The following is a 10,725-nucleotide window of genomic DNA, read 5'->3' on the forward strand; positions in this document are numbered from 1 at the left end:
CAGTGGCATAAGGGCTATTTAGGTGAGTGTTAATGCCACTCTGTGATAAGCAGTGCCCACTTTGTCAAAGGCAGGGGCGCAAAATATTTTGCTTGTCCATTCCCAGCGTGCCTATCCAACAACTTTCCGTCAAAAAAATTATCTAACATAAAGCAGATATAGGATATGGTAGAAAGAGTATGTGGCCTTTTCTGTAGCCTACGGGCTAGAGATAAAATGTATGACAGTGTAATGAGATGGACACTTTAAACCATGGAGGTTTCTCCGATCAAATAGCCTAACCTAAATTGCGCCCAATCAAATAAAAAATGTGTTATGTTAACAAACAACATATCCTAAAAACAGGACAGGTCAAAGTAAAATGGACAATATGGAATGGACAATCACAACTGTTGTCCAGGAGTTTCACCCCATTGACGTGATCTGGGGTTCAAGTTTGTATCCGTCAATTATTGACAAGCTGACCATAGCGAAAAAGAAAATACTGTGTAAACACATTCCAAATAGACTCACGATAACTCCTGATAAAGTTGGGTAGCTGATATTCAAAGTTTAAATAGCCAAATTGATTAGTCACAGGAATCAGGACTAATAAAGCCAATGCAACGGCCTGCTTTACAAATGGTGGGCCTACCACATGGATGGGCATTCATAAAATTCCATTGTGGGCCGATATGATAGGCTACACCCCAGTAAGTAGGAGCCGACGTCTTTTGAACATCTTTTTTTGGTCCTGTCCAGACCAGACATATTTTTGTTTTGTTTTACAAACTGTAGGCTTACCATATACAGTGGGGAGAACAAGTATTTGATACACTGCCGATTTTGCAGGTTTTCCTACTTACAAAGCATGTAGAGGTCTGTAATTTTTTATCATAGGTACACTTCAACTGTGAGAGACGGAATCTAAAACAAAAATCCAGAAAATCACATTATGATTTTTAAGTAATTAATTTGCATTTTATTGCATGACATAAGTATTCCATTTCAGGCAACACTGTAGGCTACACCTCAGTAAGCACGGGCCAATGCTTTTTGGACGTTTCTTTTGGTGCAGTCCTGACCGGCCTTGATTTCCACATCCACTGACATTGGGTTTTGGTCCAGTCCGGACCAAATCTGAACCAATCATAGACCGAAAATGAACCTAATTTCAATGTCCAGAAAATACATATTTTTCAACGTCTGGAAAATATGCCTTTTCAACCTCCTGGAAAACATATATTTTCAACATCTGGAAAATACGTATTTTCACCTTTCATTCAGAACCTAAATTGAACCTAACTTCAACATCTGGAAAATACGTCCTTTTTTGGTCTCGCCTAGGGTGGCAGAACTGCAAGGACCAGCCCTGATCTGATCTTCAATGTAAATATGTTGTAGATGTTATGTAAATATTCTGCCTTACTACAACTTAACCTGGAACCACTTTTTCACTGTTAATAAACTGAACTCTATTTTGCACCTGATCCTGCTGCCTTCTGATACTTACTGCTCCAACATACAGTCCCTACTACAGACATGTTTTAGCAGTCAGAGAACCCAATAGTATTACAATACTGAAGGAGTGGTCTCATTCACAGTCTCATACATTATAGTGGACATTATAGTAGGAATTTGCATTTCATTGGGAGTCACCTGGTCAAATATGTGATTTAGTGATACTGCAGGTATGGGCTCATTTATACTGGATACCTCAGTGTCATTCAATCTCTTTATACACTTTGTCGTCTCCAACCAGCAGTCAGTGAATTATTTGATTTATTTAATATATTTGATTTTTAAGCGATAACTTCTACAATTATCTGTAATAGTTACCATAGTTTCTCATGGAATAATGTTGTCAACAACCTTTAAATAAATAATAATGGCGGGTTGGAGTTTACAGTAATAACAACAAAATCATCATGCATTATTACAAATGGATTTAATGTAGGAATAAAGAGCAACGAGAGGACAAGATGGGAAAATAGAATAACAACATGACACTGTGGGCTACACACTTAAATAGTTCCGTATGGTGAGGCTGGTGGTCATGTTCAGAAGCATCTGAAATGGTTTAGCAGGAAAACATGTTGGCTAGTGAAGAAGCATGGTGATTGATGGGCCATGAGAAGGCTGTGTGAGTTAAATCATTTCAAGATGGCCACCCTTGTTACTCTTTGATCTCTATTGTGAAGAAAAGTTAGTACACCATGAAATCAGGAAGATAGAACTGTTTTGAAGCCATGATGTGTTTTCAGTGCCAATAAAGTGGTTAAAACTACACAGTAGGTAAATGCATGGCCTATCCATAATGTAGAATTGGAAATCCTATGGTTATTTAGAATTTGATTGATTGATTGATTTATTGAGGAAAAAAGATGCACTGAGTACAACCCAGGGGATAACATGTTAATAAAGCGATTCCACTTGTTTCTAACGTGGTCCCCAATGGAATACACACAATGCAGACAAAATAATGATTCTAACTTGATCTATTTCTATGGGCCTCATTGGTTGCGTTTACACCGGGTGCCCAAATCTGATATTTAGATCAATTTTTGTTAAATCGGTCAAAAGACCAATAATTGGGAAAAGATCAGAATTGGGCTGCCTGTGAAAACGCAGCCACAGAGTTCACGGTAATTGTCAGAATTACATAAAGGGGATACAATTAGCATTCAAAGCTCCACCCCTTCCTCGTTCTACACACTAATCGTTATCAGAAGGAAATCACTCAGTTGACGAATTCCAAGGAATTCCATACAGGAAAAGCACAGACCGAGAAGGTCAATGTTTTCTCTCTTTGAGTGGGTATTCCAAATATGTTAATGCTTCTGCATCCTGTTCCCACACTTTCCATATACACGTTTCAGTGGGACTGGGACCTTGACAAAATACTCCTGAAATTCCTCAACAAGCAGGTAAAGGGTGAAGCTGCATCAAGACACTGATCTTGGGTCAGTTTTTTAACCATTTCCCCCACTAATGGTTAAGGTTAGGTTGGGAAGCTAATTCTAGATCTTTATCTAGTGGAATCTTGACCCCGGAGCCAACAAGCGTCAATGTTTCTGGGAGTGAGGCTATTGCCTAAAATTACTTTAAAAAGACGTTGAAAATATGTCTTTGTCTGACGTTGAAGTCACGTTCATTTTCAATTCTAAGTGAAAGTTGAAAATACATATTTTACGGATGTTGAAAAGTTGACTCTGCCAGACGTTAAAAACATGTATTTGTCTGACGTTGAAGTCAAGTTCATTTTCAGTTCTAAGTGAAAGTTGAAAAGTAATCATATATGAACCTTGAAAATAAGTATTTTTGGGTCGTCATTTCTACGGCTACATTTCAACCATACATCATTTCACTTACATCTACATTTAAAATCATGATGTTACATTCATACAGTTGAAGTCGGAAGTTTACGTACACCTTAGCCAAATACATTTAAACTTAGTTTTTCACAATTCCAGACATTTAATCCTAGTAAAAATTCCCTGTCTTATGTCAGTTAGGATCACCACTTTATTTTAAGAATGTGAAATGTCAGAATAATAGTAGAGAGAATGATTTATTTCAGCTTTTATTTATTTAATCACATTCCCAGTGGGTCAGAAGTTTACATACACTTAATTAGTATTTGGTAGCATTGCCTTTAAATTGTTTAACTTGGGTCAAACGTTTCGGGTAGCCTTCCACAAGCTTCCCACAATAAGTTGGGTGAATTTTGGCCCATTCCTCCTGACAGAGCTGGTGTAACTGAGTCAGGTTTGTAGGCCTCCTTGCTCACACATGCTTTTTCAGTTCTGCCCATACATTTTCTATAGGATTGAGGTCAGGGCTTTGTGATGGCCACTCCAATTCCTTGACTTTGTTGTCCTTAAGCCATTTTGCCACAACTTCGGAAGTATGCTTGGGGTCATTGTCCATTTGGAAGACCCATTTGCGACCAAGCTTTAACTTCCTGACTGATGTCTTGAGTTGTTGCTTCAATATATCCACATAATTTTCCTTCCTCATGATGCCATCTATTTTGTGAAGTGCACCAGTCCCTCCTGCAGCAAAGCACCCCCACAGCATGATGCTGCCACCCCCATGCTTCACGGTTGGGATGGTCATTATGGGCAAACAGTTCTATTTTTATTTCATCAGACCAGAGGAAATTTCTCCAAAAAGTAAGATCTTTGTCCCCATGTGCAGTTGCAAACCGTAGTCTGGCTTTTTTATGGTAATTTTGGAGCAGTGGCTTCTTCCTTGCTGAGCGGCCTTTCAGGTTATGTCGATATAGGACTCGTTTTACTTTGGATATAGATACTTTTGTACCTGTTTCCTCCAGCATCTTCACAAGGTCCTTTGCTGTTGTTCTGGGATTGATTTGCACTTTTCGGTCCAAAGTACGTTCATCTCTACGAGACAGAACGCGTCTCATTCCTGGGCGGTATGACGGCTGCCTGGTCCCATGGTGTTTATACTTGCATACTATTGTCTGTACAGATGAACGTGGTACCTTCAGGCATTTGGAAATTGCTCCCAAGGATGAACAAGACTTGTGGAGGTCTACAATTTTTTTTCTGAGGATTTGGCTGATTCCCTTTGATTTTCCCATGATGTCAAGCAAAGAGGCACTGAGTTTGAAGGTAGGCCTTGAAATATATCCACAGGTACACCTCCAATTGACTCAAATGATGTCAATTAGCCTATCAGAAGCTTCTAAAGCCATGACATCATTTTCTGGAATTTTCCAAGCTGTTTAAAGCCACAGTCAACTTAGTGTATGTAATATTCTGACCCACTGGAATTGTGTTACAGTGAATTATAAGTGAAATAATCTGTCTGTAAACAATTGTTGGAAAAATGACTTGTGTCATGCACAAAGTAGATGTCCTAACCGACTTGCCAAAACTATAGTTTGTTAACAATAAATTTGTGGAGTGGTTGAAAAACTAGTTTTAATGACTCCAACCTAAGTGTATGTAAACTTTTGACTTCAACTGTACGTTTTATTTTCAAATAAAATATCAAAATAGAGTAAAATGGAGATTAAGTACAGAATAGTTATTATTGCTACCATCTGTCACTTGCACTTACCTTAGCCTTTTCAAAAGCTTCAGAATTGGCAGTGAACATGTTCAATGTTTTCTGACACCACCAACAGAACTCTTTAACTTCTCAGTAAGGGTTACAGAAACGTTTTACTTTCTATGACTGTGATATATGGTTGTTAATCTACATTAGTTGTATGCACTGACTAAGTGGCTCTTGATCTAGCAATAATGGAATCTCAGACAAAGTAGCCACCAACAGAATTGGTATGTAGTGTCTGTTTACTTTGTGGAAAGAATTTCATAATTTTCCCTCAAGTTATTTCTTTCACCGGGGACTGTAAACAGTGAGGCTCAAGTCCAAACGCGGAAGTTGAGTCATAGGCTCTCTTCCTTTTCCCCTGAAAACCATATGTCTCCAATTTTTGCTAAATGCTGAGGGTGGGTCCGCACTGGATCAAATCTGAACCAATCATAGACGTCTTTGTTTGGGCCAAAACAAGGCCGGCCTCAACCGGACTGGACCAAATCTGAACCAATCATAGTCTATGTTTGTGCCAAATCAAGACAGGTCTAGATGGACCAAAAATCTAAGTCTGTAGACGTTGAAATCAAGGCCAGGGCAGACGGAACAAATATCAACCAATAGTGCTCACTAGGGGTACGTCATTGCCTTTTTGTCTGTGAAAAGTAGGCTATAACTCAAGTCAACTATTGTCGGATGAGTTCCACACGTGAAAAGACAGAACTTTTGTGTGTTTTTTGTCAGACAATCATCATCATGACTCCATCAGTAATTCTCGGGCACAAAATCCCAGTGTGCCAAAGGCTTAAGGCCAGAGTTTCCCTAACCTGGTCCTCGGGACCCCAAGGGGTGCACGTTTTGTTTTTTGCCCTAATGCTACACAGCTGATTTAAATGATCAAAGCTTGATGATTAGTTGATTTTTTGAATCAGCTGTGTAGTGCTAGGGCAAAAACCAAAACGTGCACCCCTTGGGGTCATGACTACCGAGTTTGGGAAACCCTGATTTAGGCGACAGTAGGATAACACCCTCCTCTTCAGAAGTGACATAGTTTTATTATGAGCACTTAATTTGAGGTCCTTTTAAGTCAACATTTGGGAAAGGACAGAAGTGGGATTTGTGATTTTAGATAATGAGTCATTGACAAGTTTCCAACCATTACACAAACCACTCCCAAACCAAACAAAAACCAAACATAAAGCTTAAACTCTCAAGGAATGAGCCAGTGAAAAATTGTGGGAACGTGAGGTCTGATTTAAGATGTTTATGTTAAAGGGTCCTATGATTATCCATCATTTGAAGACCGTGAGAACTAAAAGGGCTTCTACTCTAGTTTGGTTTGCTGTAAGGGTTGGTGTGAGGTGTGACCCAGGTGCAGTGCAGCATAGATAGTAGGCAGTAGGCAGAGATGGCGAAACAAGGATATTTTCTGATGGTCCCGAAGCCAGCATACAAAATAAAAGACTTTACACGAAAAAGAAAGGCGGAGCAAATAAGACTCCAAAAAAACAGGCTGACACCAAAATACGAATACTAACTGTGACTGAAATAATAACTAAACAGGGAGAACACTTCACACGTACCTGTCCATTCGTCCCGCGATCAGACACTGATTAGTACTGCTTGGCATAGTGAAACTAGCAGAGAAAGCTGAGCAAGGGAACACAGGGAAGTGAGGGCATAAATACACAGGTGAACAGGTAGACACAGGTGACACCAATAGGATCATGATTAGTCCAGACTGTGAGTGAGGAGGTGCCTAAGGTTGTCTGAGGATGACAGCTAGTGGGTCGCTCCAGAACTGCGACCCCCTCCTGTAACAGTTTGCGAAATATAGGATATGTTAGACTTGTGTGAGAGCCAGTATCCAAAATAATCCTCTTTATCTTGTCATTGTGTCACGCCTGAATTCCATTGTCAGGCAAATTAGAACATGCAGAAATATTACGGTGCATTTGGAAAGTATTCAGACCCCTTGACGTTTTCGACATTTTGTTACGTTACAGCCTTATTCTAAAATGGATTAAATCGTTTTTTCCCCCCTCATCAATCTACACACAATACCCCATAATCACAAAGCGAAAACAGGTTTTCAGAAATCTTTGGAAATGTATTTAAAAAACTACAACAGAAACACCTTATTTACGTAAGTATTCAGACCCCTTGCTATGAGACTCGAAATTGAGCTCAGGTGCATCCTGTTTCCATTGATCATCCTTGAGATGTTTCTACAACTTGATTGGAATCCACCTGTGGTAAATTCAATTGATTGGACATAATTTGGAAAGGCACACACCTGTCTATATAAAGTCCCACAGTTGACAGTGCATGTCAGAGCAAAAACCAAGCTATGAGGTCGAAGGAATTGTCCGCAGAGCTCCGGCACAGGATTGTGTCGAGGGACAGATCTGGGGAAGGATACCAAAAATGTCTGCAGCATTGAAGGTCCCCAAGAACACAGTGGCGTCCATCATTCTTAAATGACAGAAGTTTAGAACCACCAAGACTCTTCCTAGATTTAGCCACCCGGCCAAACTGAGCAATCAGGGGAGAAGGGCCTTGGTCAGGGAGGTGACCAAGAACCCGATGGTCACTCTGACAGAGTTCCTCTGTGGAGATGGGAGAACCTTCCAGAAGGACAACCATCTCTGCAGCACTCCATCAATCAGACCTTTATGGTAGAGTGGCCAAACGGAAGCCACTCCTCAGTAAAAGGCACAAGCCCGCTTGGAGTTTGCCAAAAGGCACCTGAAGGACTAAACCTGGCACCATCCCTACGGTGAAGCATGGTGGCGGCAGCATCATGCTGTAGGGATGTTTATCAGCAGTAGGGACTGGGAGACTAGTCAGGACTAGTCGGATCGACGGAAAGATGAACAGAGCAAAGCACAGAGATCCTTGATGAAAACCTGCTCCAGAGTGCTCAGGACCTCAGACTGGGGTGAAAGTTCACCTTCCAACGGGACAATGACCCTAAGCACACAGCCAATATAATGCAGGAGTGGCTTTGGGACAAGTCTCTGAATGTCCTTGAGTGGCCCACCCAGAGCCCGGACTTGAACCCAATCAAACATCTCTAGAAAGACCTGATAATAGCTGTGCAGCGACGCTCCCCATCCAACCTGACAGAGCTTGAGAGAATCTGCAGAGAAGAATGGGAGAAACTCCCCAAATACAGGTGTGCCAAGCTTGTAGCGTCATACCTGTAATCGCTGCCAAATGTGCTTCAACAACGTACTGAGTAAAGGGTCTGAATACTTATGTAAATGTAATATTTCAGTTTTTTAATTTTTAATACATTTGCAAATATTTCTATAATAATTTGATAATTATATTATTTTATACTAATACAACTGCTCAGAGAAAGATATTTTGTTAAAGTAGTAATAAAACAAATCTAAAAAACCTAGGGGTCAATATTATTGACACAAACCACAGGTTTCAATGGAGTTCAAGTCAGCAGACTAAGACGGCCATTGCAAAATGTTGATTTTGTGGTCAATTAACCATTTCTTTGTGGATTTTGATGTGTGCTTGGGGTTATTGTCTTGCTAGAAGATCCACTTGCAGCTAATGTTCAGCCCCCAGGCAGAGAAAACCAGGTTTTTAGCTAAAATGTTCATGATGCCGTTGACCTTAATAAGGACCAGTGGGAAAAGAACTGCCCCATAGCATCAAAGATCCACCACCATATTTCACAGTAGGTATGAGGTACTTTTCTGCATGCATCAGTCTTTCGACGCCAAACCCACCACTGGTGTGCATAGCGAAAGAGCTGTATTTTCGTGTCATCTGACCATAGCACCTGCTCCAATCCAAGTGCCAATGTCTGAAAAACCTATGGTTTGAATTGAAGAGGGCAGTCCATAAGCGCAGATGAAGGATATCAAGGGTCTGGAAAGATTATGTATGGAGGAATGGTTGGTCTAAGATCCCTCCCAATGTGTTCTCCAATCTCATAAAACATTTTAGAAAAAGGCTCAGTGCCATTATCCTCGCAAGGGGAGGGTGCCGAAGTATAGAAAACGAGGGTGCCAATAATTTTGACCCCTATCTGTTTTAGAAATGTTTTTATTACTTCTTAAACAAAATGTTTATTTTCTGAGCAATTGTATTAATATAAAATAATATAATTGTCAATTTTTGAGGGAGCATATATTTATTTATTTATTTTATACAGTCTTTTTTGCTCATCTTTATCAAGGGTGACAAACATTTTGGACCTGACTGTATGTGATCTCTTATACTCACACATGCATGAACACACATTCACACACAGATATGTAATTGCTCATGTAAAATAATACAACTGTAAAAATCTCTTTGTCACCCATTTCAAAAAGCAATGAGTAGTGACATTGAAATATACATTTTAGCAATTGATGCAGTGCTCATCAGTCAGTCATAAGTACTATCGTATGTACTCATCATTGTACTGTAAGTCACTTTGGATAAAAGTGTATAAATGGCATATACACTACATCTACAAAAGTATGTGGACACCCCTTCAAATTAGTGGATTCGGATATTTCAGCCACACCCGTTGCTGACAGGTGTATAAAATCGAGCACACAGCCATGCAATCTCCATAAATTATCACTTGCAGTAGAATGGCCCGTACCGAAGAGCTCAGTGACTTTCAATGTGGCACCGTCATAGGATGCCACCTTTCCAACAAGTCAGTTTGTCAAATTTCTGCCCTGCTAGAGCTTCCCCGGTCAACTGTAAGTGCTGTGAAGTGGAAATGTCTAGGAGCAACAACGGCTCAGCCGCGAAGTGGTAGGCCACACAAGCTCACAGAACAGGGCCGAGTGCTGAAGCGCATAGCGGGTAAAAATCGTCTGTCCTTGGTTGCAACACTCACTACCGAGTTCCAAACTGCCTCTGGAAGCAACGTCAGCACAATAACTGTTCCTTGGGAGCTTCATGAAATGGGTTTCCATGGCTGAGCAGTCGCACACAAGCCTAAGATCACCATGCGCAATGCCAAGCGTTGGCTGGCGTGGTGTAAAGCTTGCCGCCATTGTACTCGTCGTCATCCGACTGACAAATCTGGGTTTGGCCAATGCCAGGATAACGCTACCTGCCCGAATGCATAGTGCCAACTGTAGAGTTTGGTGGAGGAGGAATACTGGTCTTGGGCTGTTTTTTATGGTTTGGCTAGGCCCCTTAGTACCCGTGAAGATAAATCTTAACGCTACAGCATACAATGACATTCTAGACAATTCTGTGCTTCCAACTTTGTGGCAACAGTTTGGGGAAGGCTCTTTCCTGTTTCAGCATGACAATGCCCTCGTGCACAAAGCGAGGTCCATACAGAAATGGTAAGTCGAGATTGGTGTGGAAGAACTTGACTGGCCTGTACAGAGCCCTTACCTCAACCCCATCAAACACCTTTGGGATGAATTGGAACATCAACTGCGAGCCAGGCCTAATCACCCAACATCAGTGCCCGACCTCACTAATGCACTTGGGACTGAATGGAAGCAAGTCCCTGCAGCAATGGTCCAACATCTAGTGGAAAGCCTTCCCAGAAGAGTGGAGGCTGTTATAGCAGCAATGGGGGGACCAACTCCATATTAATGCCCATGATTTTGGAATTAGATGTTCGACGAGCAGGTGTCACGATACTTTTAGTCATGTAGTGTTTTAAGAATACAATGAAGTACAAAATCGACA

The sequence above is a fragment of the Coregonus clupeaformis genome, chromosome 1 (genome assembly GCF_020615455.1).
Source record: "Coregonus clupeaformis isolate EN_2021a chromosome 1, ASM2061545v1, whole genome shotgun sequence".
NCBI lineage: Eukaryota > Metazoa > Chordata > Actinopteri > Salmoniformes > Salmonidae > Coregonus > Coregonus clupeaformis.